The sequence below is a fragment of the Aotus nancymaae genome, unplaced genomic scaffold (genome assembly GCF_030222135.1).
Source record: "Aotus nancymaae isolate 86718 unplaced genomic scaffold, 86718_ANA_hifiasm-v0.15.2.pri h1tg000029l, whole genome shotgun sequence".
NCBI lineage: Eukaryota > Metazoa > Chordata > Mammalia > Primates > Aotidae > Aotus > Aotus nancymaae.
Genome location: NW_026988442.1, coordinates 15,898,606 through 15,911,146, shown reverse-complemented (window position 1 = coordinate 15,911,146; position 12,541 = coordinate 15,898,606). Strand labels below are relative to the sequence as shown.

The 12,541-nt window shown below is 47.7% G+C and overlaps 1 protein-coding gene across 1 annotated transcript in view; it reads right to left on the bottom strand.

The window, feature by feature from the left end:
- EPB41L1 (erythrocyte membrane protein band 4.1 like 1) overlaps window positions 1-12,541 on the bottom strand; it is a 143,070-nt gene that overhangs the window by 115,549 nt on the left and 14,980 nt on the right. Inside the window, exon 2 of the mRNA XM_064382363.1 lies at window positions 7,473-7,526. The gene's annotated coding sequence lies outside the window, so the exon portion shown is untranslated. The remainder of the gene's footprint in view (window positions 1-7,472; window positions 7,527-12,541) is intronic.

Below are 12,541 nucleotides of genomic sequence, written 5' to 3'. Positions count from 1 at the left end.
TTCATCAGTGACTCCTCCTGCTCTTCTGAATCAAAGCCAGCCCTAATCTCATCACAGGATTCCAGGGCATCTTGGACTGGCATGAAGACACCCTGCCCTGCCCACCTTGCCCTTTATTATTATTATTATTATTATTGAGATGGAGTCTTGCTCTGTCATCCAGGCTGGATTGCAGTGGCTCAATCTCGACTCACTACAACCCTCCCAGGTTCAAGCAATTCTCCTGCCTCAGCCTCCCCAGTAGCTGGGATTACAGGCGCGTACCACCATGCCCGGCTGATTTTTGTATTTTTAGTGGAGATGGGGTTTCACATGTTGGCCAGGCTGTTCTCAAACTCCTAACCTCAAGCAATCTGCCCACCTTGGCCTCTCAAAGTGCTAGGATTACAGGTGTGAGCCACCACACCCAGCCATACCTTGCCCTTTCTTTTGGCCATGTTTCTGATCCTCCCTGGTCCAATCAGCTGTCAGCCTCCTGGGCAGTCACCCTGCTTTCCCCAAAGCTGGTCAGGGCCCCTTTGGGCACTGCAGCCCCTGAGCCCACCTCTGCTCAACCCTAATCACACCATGTTGTCCGTGCTTGATTCTTCTTCTGAGTCTCCCTCTCGACTACAAGGAATGAGAGAGGTCTTGTCACATTGATATCAGTTTCTCAGCATCCTCAGGGACAGCTCAATTATAGAAGAAGTGTTTGGTTAAGGTTTGCTTAATGAATCAAGGGCTGGAGCAGATAGCAGAAAAACTTATTTCAACCCTCTAACACTCTAATCAATTGCCCTGGGTGAGTCATTTAATCTTTCCAGGCCTCTGTTTCTTTATCTGTTCAATGGGGATCATTATTCTTGCCCTGCCTCCTCCACACACAGCTGCTGTGAGGATCAAATAAATGTGCTTTTTAAGATGTTCTTGCCAGGCGTGGTGGCTCATGCCTGTAATCCCAGAACTTTGGGAGGCCGAGGCGGGCAGATCACCTGAGGTGGAGAGTTTGAGACTAGTCTGACCAAGATGGAGAAACCCCATCCTTACTGAAATACAAAATTAGCCGGGTGTGGTGGTGCATGCCTGCAATCCTAGCTACTCAGTAGGCTGAGGAAGGAGAATTGCTTGAACCTGGGAGGTGGAGGTTGTGGTGAGCCAAGATTGCACCATTGCACTCAAGGCTGGGCAACAAAAGCAAAACTCCGTCTCAAAAAAATAAAAAAAAAAAGATGTTATTACATCAAAACAAAGTTTTTAAGTAAAATAAATAAACAAATGTTACCTCCATTAATGCATTCATTCAACAAATATCTATTAAGCACCGACATGTGCAGGGCATGCTCTAATATGATCTCAGGTATTCTTTTTTTAAAAAAATGAGATATAATTTATGTGCCAGAGAATGTACCACTTTACAGCATACAATTAATTCCTCTTGAGTATATTTACATGCAGAGTTGTGCAATCATCATCACTAATTCCAGAATTCCAGTTGTTCTTGCTGTTAAGTGCTGAGCTGTAACCTCCAATGCTCCTTAGGAACCTGGGTCTCTGGTTCTGGTTTGGCCCAGATGCTACTTTTCTGGGAAAGCCTAGGGTATCCCTTGGAAGGAATAGAAATAGGCACTCAGTACACTCTGTGTTTCATTTAATGAAACAAAGCGGTAGATTTTCCTGGGGAAAGGCCCATCATATCAGCCCAGTTCAAGCCTTTTCCTAGCCTTGCTTCTCTAAGCTGTCCTGAAGGCAGTGACTGTGCTGACCCCTGCCTCAGTTTCCCTATCTACTCCCTGAGCAGCAAGCAGGCTGAAACCCATTCCTCCAATAGCCCACAGAGGGATGCCCCCTAACAAATGGCTAATCTTGTCCACCTTGTCAGAAGGAAAAGTCTAGCCTGTTATGTTAGCTGAGATTAGCAAGAGCTGGATCTGGGGAATGCTCAAATACGGAACTGGTGAGTGAGGCTTTACTTGGGAGGCCTTAGGAAGCCTGGGAAGGTCTGAACTCAGAACAGGAACCCCCTAGACTGGGCTGAACCAGGGAGGGGTCCTGGAGGTGGAGAGGGACTTAGAGGCCAGCCAGAGGCTCTCCCAGTAGCTGTCAGCACTGGGCACTAAGAATAAAGGTCGGGTTTCCTGGACACTGGCTTCTATCTTCTAGCCTTGTTCTGCCAGTATCATCTGTGTAACCCTGGAGAAGTCACTTACCTTCTCTGAGCCTCAGTTAACCTACCCACAAAATGGGGATAATTATGCCCTTCCTGCCTTACCTCTCAGGATTACAAGGAAAATCAGATGAGATGATACACTGAAAAGCCCTTTGTAGAAAAAAAATATACAGGACTTTGATTCTAGTTCTAGTGTGAGCCAGGTGATAAGGGCTATGGGGTTGAAGGACCCTAAAGAAAGAATTTCTCTGCCCTTCTCTGCCTCTTTTTCCCTTACAGAAATGCTGGATTCCCTTCAAGAAGGACTGGAGAAATCCAGGGACTCCAGAGACCATAAGAGTCACAGAAGAAATACTAGGTGTCTGGACCTTATGTGGGTGACATTCCTGAGGCCTGGGTCCCCCAGAGACACCCCTCTGGCTCTCAGGCAAGCAGCAAGCCAGGAGGAATCATCTGTTACCACGTAGGGGAGAGGCTGGAGAGCAGCCAGGGTATCCAGAGTCAGCATTTCAGAGCCACTGCCACAGGAGGAGGAATTGACGGTCAAGAGCAGGGGAGAGAAGGGGCTGTTTTCCATGTTGAGTCTCCACGCTATGTCCCCCCTTCAGGAGTCAGTGACACAGCCATTCATATTTCATGTGACAACTACATTTGCATCACTTTCCTTCTCTGAACCTCAACTTTCTCATCTGCAAAATGGGGTGATAAAACCCCTAACTCACTGTGAGTCCAGCTCAACAAAAATAACTGCTATTTTTCTATCCTTGGAAACCAAGAGCTCCTAGCACTACATCATACTCTTTCCCCTAATTTCCCATCTGTGCTGTTTGGAGAAAAATCCAAAGGCACTTTAGGGACAGAGCCCAGTCCTCTGGGGCCATTATCCACCTTCCAACAAACAGATGAGTTTAGCTAAGAGACGGCACAGGAGGAAGGAGACCCTCCATGGGTGAGAGGCACGTGCTTCAACCTGCTGTCCAGGGAGGACCTGGAGAACCCTCTCTCTCATCAAGGCTGATAGAGGCCATTCTGGTGCCTGGAGCTCTGTGCTGTCTGGAGAAAGTGCTGATCCTTGGGGAATGGGCCATTCCTCCCTTCCCTCCATTCACCACCAGGAAGAGGGGAATGAAGCACTGACAGTTGTTGGTGCCCAGGTGCCCTTGTCTACCCTCCATATGGGGCCTGCCCACCTCACATCAGGAGGAAAGGAAGGAACTGGGCACCTGTGTTGAGCTGTCCTGGAGAAGATCAAACCTCTTCACATCTCTGAAGAGAACAGTCTGGAAGAAGGAGGCACCTTGTGTGAGGCCTGAAAGTATAGCTGGCCACAACCACCCCTCATCCTCACCCCCACCTCAGCTCTTTGGTTCTCCCAAACACTATCCCTTCTTCTCTCTCCAAACCTTCCTGGAGACCCCTCCCTGGACCAAGTGTCCAAATTCTATTACCCTTCAGCCCAGATCAGATCCAACGTCCCCTTCTCCCACTTTCCCTGATCTCTCTCCTCTGAACTCCAGTTGCATTTTTGCTGTCCCTCTTAATGGCAATTTGCATGCTGACTGTGTCTTGGTCACATCTGCACACATGTATTCCCCCTCTAGGGGACACAGCTGGCAGCAGTGGGTCCTGATACAGGCTCTGGAGCTAGGCAGACCTGAACTCAAATACCAGCTTTGCAGTTTCTTAGTCATGGGACCCTGGGTAAGTCACTTATTTCCTCTGAGCCTCAGTTCCCCCTGGAAAATGGGGACAATAACAGAACCTACTCTCTAGAGTTATTGTTACAATTATTATTATCATCATATTTTTGAGACAGTCTTGTTCTGTCGCCCAGGCTGGAGTGCAGTCATACAATCTCCACTCACTGCAACCTCCATCTCCCAAGTTCAAGTGATTCTCCTGTCTCAGCCTCCTGAGTGGCCAGGATTACAAGGATTACAAGCGTGCACCACCACACCTGGCTCATTTTTGTATTTTTAGTAGAGACAGGGTTTCACCATGTTGGTCAGGCTGGTCTCGAACTCCTGACATCTATTGATCCACCCACCTCGGCCTCCCAAAGCTGGGATTACAGGCATAAGCCACCATGCGTGGCCTGTTGTTGCAATTAAATGAGATAATACACATAAAGATTTCAACATGGAGCCTGGCACAATGTTAGTAATATGCCTTATTGTGATGGTGACCATTCAGGCAGGTTCATGGATGATTTGTCTTGACATCTCCTGAAACACCTAACACAGAGCCATATGCTGACTGGATAGATTTGTATGGAGGTAGATGTGTGCATTGCATAGGGAAGCCCTTTCCAACAGGCAGAGCAGTGCAACCTGGGCCTGGGCTGCCTCTGTAGGTCATGAGTTCTGTACATACAAGCAGAGGCAACATGGCCACTTGGTCTACCAGACAGAGGCTGGAGATGCAGTAGTCAGAGCATGGGTTCTAAAGCCAGACCCCTTGGGCTTCAAACCCAGCTCCCTTACTTACTCAAAGTGTGGCCTTAACTGGGCCTCAGTTTCCTCATCTATAAGAGGGGGAAATAATAGTAATAATAAGACCTACCCAAAACACTGTCATGAGAGCTAAATGAAAGAATACACATAAAGCAACAGAACGTGCCTGGCACAGGAAGAGTAATTCAATGCACATTAGCTATTGTTATTACTGTTGGTATTTGCATTACTATAACTGAAGAGGGGAGTTATAGCCTCTTGCAGGTCTATGAGCTGTTACAACCAAGGGTTCTACTAATATCTCAGCATGTTCTCATGGTCTGCCAACTGGCTTCTACCCCGCTTGTGTATGGTGCTAGCTCTGCCCCTCCATTAGCTACATGGGTAGGCACCTGACCCACATCTGGCCACTCAGAATATTCCTACCCTCCCAGTAACAGTGATTGAACCACTCAGAGTCCTTCCCTTGGATTGACATATAGACTCTAGAAGAAAAAGAGTCTCCTTTTTCTGTTTGGATTGCTAAGCTGGAGCAGCAGACAGTTTAAAAGGGAGAGATAAGCAGTGATGGCAGAGAGAAAGAGTCAACCTGATTCCTCATTCTTCAGTCCCATGAACTGCCCCAGGATCCATTAAAGTCATTTATTGGTTTAAAGTCACTCTTTTTTTTTTTTTTTTTTTGAGACGGTGTCTCGCTCTGTCACCCAGGCTGGAGTGCAGTGGTGTGACCTCGGCTCACTACAAACTCCGCCTCCTGGGTTCAAGCAATTCTCCTGCCTCAGCCTCCCAAGTAGCTGGGACTACAGCTGTGTGCCACCATGTCTGGCTAATTTTTTGTATTTTTAGTAGAGACAGGGTTTCACTGTGTTAACCAGGATGGTCTCAATCTCCTGACCTCATGATCTGCCTGCCTCAGCCTCCCAAACTGCTGAGATTACAGGCATGAGCCACCATGCCCGGCCTAATGCCACTTTGAGTTGAGTTTTTGTCACTGGTTTCTGAAAAAAGCCATGCCCAATTGTATAGATCCTAACTAAGATAAGGTCAGTGCTGGCCATGGGCAGGGCCAAGCAGAAGCCAGTATTCTAACTACTCTTATGTATGTGGCACCACCCCTATCATCTGGGTTACAGTGGGCAGTTTTCAAAGCATGTCCTCAAGAATACCCTGACCCAGTGGTCTTAAGACCCTGCTTCCCAGAGCCCTGGGAACTTACAGCGGTATCTCCAAAAGCACCTGGGAAACTAAGAGCCATGAGGAGGGCAAAATTCTGGGTAAACTGCCCCAGAACCAGACAAACTCCGCTACAAATGCTTACAATATTGGGTTTCTGCTGCCCAAAGAGATGTAAAAAACTCCATTCAAATTGACACTTAGAAGAGCGTAGAGCAGTAGCTAGGGCTGATGTGTTCATCTGCCTTCTACAGAAGGAGAAACGAGGGTTCAGAAAGGGGATGTCATGAGACCATCAAGGCAGAGCAAGGACTTGAACATGGTGCTCTAGACTCACAGGCCAAATAGCTCCGACTGCACCCAGCTGCCTGTTAAAGTCTATTATCTCTCCCATTTCCTGTCTCCTGCAGTAAACTGATGGTGGTTAGTACCTAGAGTCTCATCTTTCTTGGCTGTGACTCCTACAGAATTGTCTGCCTCTGAGCTTGGCAACTTGAAAGGCTTTAGGAAGCTTGAGGAATGTGTGGAATAAATGTATGAGCCGATCTCAACCTCCTCTTACCTAGCCTGCCTCCCCTATGCGCACATACTCTAAGCTCCCCGTCTCCCCACACGTGTGCCCAAATGTCACGGAAAGGCTGGGCAGGCCCCTCCCGGGAACTCCTAATCCACCTCCACTGTCCTGGCTGTGCTGTGGCTGTGGACAGAGGATTCCTTGTTCCCAGTGCTTCCTGCCCAGAGATCTCTATGGGGCCCATGTAGGAAGGAGCCAAATCACTCCTTTTAACTGAGCTACAGCCACCCCCTACCCCCACCACTCCCAGGAGCAACACACTCCCAGCTCTGCCCACCATTCATTCTACCTGCCGCAGCCTGGCTTGGCCCCTACATGTGCATGCACATGTGCACACACACATACACACACACACACAGAAATGGAAAGCTCTCCTAGGGGTACAAAGATACTTCACACCAAACCAAAATCAAAAACCAGAGGATTCCAGAATGACAACATCACAGCCCTGGCAGTTGTGCCTTACTAATAACCCCACAGTGACATCTGCATGCTACTTCGCAATTTCCCAATCAACGTAACTCCATTGGCTGAGTTCCCTCTCTCCTCCCTCACCCTGCCAGAGTCACAGCACCTCCCAGTTGGGAAGAAGCTTTGACACGCCCCAGGATAGTGGTTTCCAAAGTCTCACACAAAGCCAAGAAAGGGTCAGCTGCATTGTCTGGAGGCCGCTGGGGGCTGAGGAATTGGCCAGCCCTCCACCAACTCCAACCTACACGCCAACCCCTTCAGCTGCTTTGTACCTTGAGAGTCTTTGGAGTGCACTGGAAAAGGAGATTTCCCTGCTGGAAAGATTGAAAACAACTCATTTAGTCGAACCCTCCTTCAAGGCCCAGTGCCATCCTTCACCAGCCATGGTGGCATGGATGAGCAATAGAGGCAAAGCTGTTGTCGACTACAGAGCTTGATGAATACGCATTTCAGCCCCTACCCCAAAACAAGTGAAAACCAGGGAGAGCCCCCAGAACTGCCACCGTTTTCGACTCCACCAGAAGCAGGTGGCCTAGACAAGCCTCACACCTCCCCAGCAGTCAAATATGTCAAAATCAAGAGCCTGAGGGCCTGGAAGATCTCTTCACCCAACCTCAGCAGGAAAATAATAAGGCTGTGCCTCCAGAACACTCACCCCTCCTCTGTCCACACCAGCTCTCCAGGGCTAGAAGGTCCGTCAGTCAGGCACCTAGAGGGAGGAAACAGCGTTAGCTCCTCAGAACAGCCCAGCCAGCATGTGCTGGAAATTGAGAGGCTGGCATTTGACTCTCTGAGGCACCTTAGAGAAGTTGCTGAACCTGTTAAACACAAGGCCTTAGGACAAGCCAGAGAGCAAAAGAGAAAGTAACAAATATCCAGCTGAAGCAGCGGCAGGCGCCAGGCAGCGAATAGCCTTGGAGGCCAAAGTGAAGATTCCTTCTTTATTCTGAGAGCAAAGAGAAGCCACTGACTTGCAGGGTAGAGACTGGCCAGGAGAGGGGCAGGGGAAGCTGCAGGAGCATCAGTTAAGAGGTTTGTGATTGTCCAGGGAAGATATTACGAGGGCCTAGGCTAGGGTGGTTGCAGAAGAGAAAGAGGTGTACTGGGCAGGGCGCAGTGGCTCACACCTGTAATCCTAGCACTTCGGGAGGCCAAGGCAGGCGGATCATGAGGTTAGGAGTTCAAGACCAGCCTGGCCAATATGGTGAAACCCCGTCTCTAGTAAAAATACAAAAATTAGCCAGACATGGTGGCATGCGTCTGTAGTCCCAGCTACTCTGCAGGCTGAGGCAGAAGAATCCCTTGAACCCAGGAGGCAGAGGTTGCAGTGAGCAGAGATTGTGCCACTGCACTCCAGCCTGGGCAACAGAGCGAGACTCCAACTCAAGAGGTATTTAAGAAGTGGTATCCCCAGAACTTGCTGGTGGACTAGATGTACAGGCAGGAGGGGTGTCCCCACCTCCAGGTGCCTCCTCAGGTGCCATGGTTATACCCGCAGCTGTCCACTTGACCTATCCTTGCCTCAGTCTCCCCATCTGTGAAATAAATATGGTTGGAATCAGTGATCCCTCAGGGTCTTTTTAGCATTCATATCCTGTTCTGGTGTAATTCACTCAGAGTATGTAAGTCCTTTTTCAATCTTCCTTGAGCTCCAACTGCAGGTCGGGCTTAGTATGCAGTGCGGCAGGAGATCAGAGAGAGAAGTGTCAGGCACTCTGGACTCATACACTCAGAACAGCCAGTCTCCAGATGGGATGAGGTGCTCCTGCTTCATGTAGAATATGAGAATCGGGTGAACAGGAAGAATGTACAGTGGTTTATGAGCTTAGACTCTGGAGTCACTCAAACCTAGTTTGAATTCTGGTTCTAACATTTACTAGCTATGTGACCCAGGGAAGTCACTTTACTTCCTCATTTAGAAAATAGGAGTAATAGTGTCTGTGCACCGGGCTAACAGCGGGGACTAAATGAGATGACACCTGTGAACAGCTCAGCAGAGCGCCTTCTCACAACCATCCAAGAGGTAGCAGCCCCATTCAAAGATGGGGAAACTGAGACCTAGAAGGATGAAATGACTCACTGAAGACCAGGTGGTGAATAAGTGGCAGAGCTAAGACCCCGATACTGGTGGCTGGGGTCTGGGGCCCAGCTAAACCACTATGTTGTACATATACCATTCTCATTCCTGCTTTTCAGATGAGGAAGTTGAGGTCAAAAAAGGACAAGTGAATAGGCCAGGTGTGGTGGCTCATGCCTGTAATCCCAGCACTTTGGGAGGCCGAGGTGGGCAGATTACGAGGTCAGGAGATAGAGACCATCCTGGCTAACACAGTGAAACCCCATCTCTGCTAAAAAAAAAAAATTAGCCAGGCATGATGGTGCACACCTGTAGTCCCAGCTACTCAGGAGGCTGAGGCAAGAGAATTGCTTGAACTCAGGAGGCGGAAGTTGCAGTGAGCCGAGATCGTGCCATTGCGCTGAGACTCCAGCCTGGGCAATGGGACTCCATCTCAAAAAAAAAAAAAAAAAAGAACAAGTGACTTCTCCAAGGTCACAGAGAGAATCAAAGGTAGGTAGAAAAAGGATTTGAACTCAAGCCTCCTTGACCAAAAAGCCTATGGTTTCTCTATGGATGCCCAGAAAGTAGATATGTGTGGATAGGCTTCAAATTTCAGGGCCCTTTAAACCTGGAATAGGGACAAATGCAAATTGGGGCCAATGGGTGTATGTGTGTGTGTGTGTGTGTGTGTGTGTGTGTGAAATGCAAACTGGAGCCAATGAGGTGTGAGAGTGTGTGTGTGTGTGTGTAATAAATGAAAACTGGAGCCAATGGGTGTGAGAGTGTGTGTGTATGTGTGTGTACGCATATGTGTGCAGCTACCTTGAGAGGAAACCAGGAGGAGCTGATGAAACAAAAGTTGCTTTCTCAGAAGCCTTCTCTGGGGACTGGGCAGGAAAGAACGGCACTAACAAGCAGGGCTATCCATCGTGCTGGGGCTGAGCTAGAGGCTGGATCTAAGCAAACAGAATCCGTTCCAGCTTGGCCACCAACTTGCTATGTGATCAGCAGTTCTCTCTCTCTGTCTCTCTCATCTCTGTTTCTTCAATTTCAGAATGAGACTGTTGTACTAAACAATGTCAAGATCCTTTCCAGTTATAGAAGACTAATAAACTCTGGATTTCTGGTCAGGCGCTGCTCCTACAACCTCGAATGGTGGCGTTAGCTGGTTCCAATACTACCACAATAGGGACGGGGTGTCCTGCATTCAGGTTCTGGCTGTGTCGCCACATCACTTTCCCTTCACAGGCCTCAGCTTCCTTATCTGTAAATGGGAATTTATCTTTGCCTGATCACTTGCAGAAAGGAAGATCCAAGGAGCTACCCGAAAGCCAAGCAATCTCTTGAGGAATCATACAAAGCACCCCAAAAATCCCCATCCCAACTCCCACCCTCAAGCTGTTTTAACTTCTTCCCCTCTGGCCAGTGTCCCCTTGAGACACATGGAATAACTGAATATGAGCTGTTGGCTGCAACAGTACTGTCGCGCCAACAGCCCCCACACCCATAATAGTAGCAACCACCACACAGCAAATATTTGACTGCTCAGGCATGCCAGGCACTGTGCTAAATACTCCTTTGGATTATTTCTCAGGCCATCCCCTTAACCACCATTAGTCTCAGTTTGCAGATGAAAAGCTCAGGTTCAGCAAAGAGAAGTGCCCAAGGTCACACACAGAGCAACTGAAAGGCATGGCCAAGATGAGAACCCAGACCAACGTTCTTCATTTGCCATCAGAAGCCCTGATCTGACCCTCAAGGCTATGGGGCTGTCCAAGGTAACATTCCACTAAGGGGCAAGGCCTGAGCTAGGGTGAGGTGGGGAATATCTGTCCTTCATTGACCTCCCAACCTTCCCCAAATAACTAGACTTTATATAGTCTCCTATTATTAATCAAATGTGTCCAACTCAACTCTGGCTACAATAGTGTTATCAAATAGAAATACAATGTGAGCCACATATATAATTTAAAAGTTTATAGTAGCTACATTTTATTTTTCACTTTATTTTTTTTTTGAGTCAGAGTCTCACTCCGTCACCCAGGCTATAGTGCAGTAGCACAATCTTGGCTCACTGCAGCCTTCCCAGGTTGAAGAAATTATCATGCCTCAGCCTCCCAAATAGCTGGGATTATAGGCATGCACCACCATGCCTGGCTAATTTTTGGATTTTCAGTAGAGAGAGTTTCTCCATATTTCCCAGGCTGGTCTTGAACTCCTGGTCTCAAGCAATCTGCCTGCCTCAGCCTCCCAAAGTGCTGGGATTACAGGCGTGAGCCATCATGCCTGGCCTTAGTAGTTAACATTTTTAAAAAGCACAAAGGAATAAGGGAAATTAATTTTCATAATATATTCATTTAACCCAATATATCTATCTCAACATGTAATCAATGTAAAAAATACTAGGCCGGGCGCAGTGGCTCACGCCTATAATCCCAGTACTTTGGGAGGCCGAGGCGGGTGGATCACGAGGTCAAGAGATCGAGACCATCCTGGTCAACGTAGTGAAACCCCCGTCTCTACTAAAAATGCAAAAATTAGCTGGGCATGGTGGCACGAGCCTGTAGTCCCAGCTACTCGAGTGGCTGAGGCAGGAGAATTGCTTGAACCCAGGAGGCGGAGGTTGGGGCGAGCCAAGATCGCGCCACTGTACTCCAGCCTGGGTAACAAGAGTGAAACTCCGTCTAAAACAAACAAAAATACTATAGGCCTGGCACTATGGTTCACTCCTGTAATCTCAGCACTTTCAGAGGCTAAGGTAGAAGGATCCCTTGAGGACAAGAGTTCAAGACCAGCCTGGCAAACATAGCAAGACCCTGTCTCTACAAAAAATTAAAAAATTCAGCATGTGAGGTGACACATGCATATAGTCTCAGCTACTAGCTGAAGTAGGAGGATCCCTTAAGTCTAGGAGTTGAGGGGTTGCAGTGAGCTATGATCGTGTCACTCACTCCAGCCTGCAAAACAGAGTTAGAATCTGTCTCTGAAAAAAATTAAAACTAAAATTAAAAAGACTATAGAGATATTTTATATTTCTTATTATACGATCTTCTAAATCCAGTGTGTATTTTATACTTACAGCACATCTTGATTCAGATGCTAAATATTCCTAAGATATTTAGATTCTCCTTGCCTTTACAATTTTTTATTTTTATTTTTATTTTTTTGAGATGGAGTCTCGCTCTGCCACCCAGGCTGGAGTGCAACGGTGCATCTCAGCTCACTGCAATCTCCACCTCCCAGGTTCCAGCAATTCCCTGCCTCAGCCTCCTGACTAGCTGGGATTACAGGCACACACCACCATACCCAGCTAATTTTTGTATTTTTAGTAGAGATGGGGTTTCACCATGTTGGCCAGGCTGATCTCAAACTCCTGACCTCAAGTGATCTGCCCACCTCAGCCTCCCAAAGGGCTGGGATTACAGAAGTGAGCCACAGAGCCCAGCCGCCTTTACAATTAAAAACAAAAACAAAAACAGTGTACTCACAAATCTAAGTTTCCAAACAAGTATAATTTGTCAGTAAATAAATGGAGTATTCTTTTAAAATGTTAAATTGGTTAAAATCGAATAAAATTAAATATTAAATAAAATTTAACATTCAGCTGGGCATGGTGGCTTATGCCTGTAATCCTTTGGGATTACTTTGCCCAAGCTCAGGAGTTC